The following is a 1,842-nucleotide window of genomic DNA, read 5'->3' on the forward strand; positions in this document are numbered from 1 at the left end:
GGAAAAGTGGCGGGTGGGTGGAGTGTGGAAGTGGAGGATTTTGTCTTATATTTTATCTTACATCACATGCAAAATGTTGTATAAGATTAATTATGGTAGTATACAAAATAAGGTAAATGATTATGTGAGTAATCATCCACTACACTTATTTTACATGGTCCACTTGACCATTTACGGGTCCATGTTGGTTCTTATATTTGTCGCACAAATTCGGGTAATTATTATTTTAAACATCGTATCATGTTTAAATACTTCCATAATTAATTCGTCCAATTCACTCCGTAAATATACGTGTACCACTACACATATTATTTACGTACTAATATTAATCACATTAATATTAATTAGTATAATTTTAGTAAATTAACAGTTAATTAACTAAAACCCGTTTCCCAAAACTTATTATTTAATTATTGCATAATTAAATAATAACTGCCGCTCCTCGAGTTCGCAACTCGAAATCTCTCTAAAAATAATCGACTAACCTCTTAGTCTATAAATCAAGGGACTAAACAAATTGTATCTCATACAATTAATTAGTTATCAATTGGGGTTCGTTCCTTTAGGTGTGACCGAAAGGGGTCAGTTGATCACCGCCGTCTCACGACAATAACGTCAAACTCTAGTCAGCCAACTGTTATCGATATACGTTAATCAGCTGACGAGGATCAAATAATTAAATATCTGATGATATTCTATTAATGAGATTTATTATGTTAACGCACTATTGTGGAGGACACTAACTCCAACACACATGACCCGGTGAACATCAGAAGTTTCCGAGGTGTTACCCTCGAAATAAAGACCCAAAAATCCAGCAAAATCGGCTAATGTCAGGGGGTAGGTGACAATGAATAGCCGAAAAGAAATGCAAGAGCTACTCCTGTTGGCTTCAAAAGAAGCCTTGTCAAAAGCATAAGACGAGAAAAACTCGAGGGTCAAAATGTAATAAGTGAACTCAGCCATGTCCACAAGACCCGACATTCCTGTCCCATTTAGCAGTGTCAGACTCAAAACAGCGTAATTTCTCTAAAGTTGGTCTGTGAAGAAAACGAGTGGCTGTAACTTTCATTTTTGCGACAAAGAGAGCGAATTTAGCTCGCTGAGTAGAAGTGGAGAAAATAACCTGTGGATAGTCAGGTAGACTATCCGTAGTATCCTCAATCATCAGTGACGGACCCCGCGGCCGTTTGGCAGCTCCCTGACTGGACTGACCTTCGTACATTTGCTGCTTTCCTTTCGTCATTGTTGCTTCCTGCAAACAACAAATTAGTAACAAGCTTCCCTTAACTTTTAGCAATAATAATTTATGAAACCCTAACTAAAATTCAGAAATTCAAACCGAAATTAGGGTTTCCAAAATTTGGGGGAAACTGATTTAAGCATCTTACAATTGCTAATATGGCTGAAAAATCAAAGGAATAAGATAGCAAAGGTAATTAAAGCATAAAAATCAAAAGACAATGGCCTGAAATCGATTTTCCCCAAATCGATTTTTCGATCAAAAGGTAGCATGGCTCGAAATATGGGCATAGAAATGCAGCGAGGATCGAAAATAAAGGATGAAAAGAAGATTAGAGACATACCTTTGACGAGAACTTGAAGATTTAAGCAAGAAAAATCGAGATTAAGAGGGGATTGCAGGAAAATCGCGAAAAAGGGGAAGAAGCTAGGGTTTTCTTCTGATTTTTGATTTTATGAAAGTGAAAGAATGAATGAAGAATGAAATAAGACTTCCCTATTAACTTGCATTCTGATTCGCGCGGTGGTCGATCGACTATCAGGCCCAATCGATCGACCAGGATCCCCTTATGCAGCTCTCTGGTTGTCGCGTGGTGGTCG

The sequence above is a fragment of the Silene latifolia genome, chromosome 8 (genome assembly GCF_048544455.1).
Source record: "Silene latifolia isolate original U9 population chromosome 8, ASM4854445v1, whole genome shotgun sequence".
NCBI classification, from domain to species: domain Eukaryota; kingdom Viridiplantae; phylum Streptophyta; class Magnoliopsida; order Caryophyllales; family Caryophyllaceae; genus Silene; species Silene latifolia.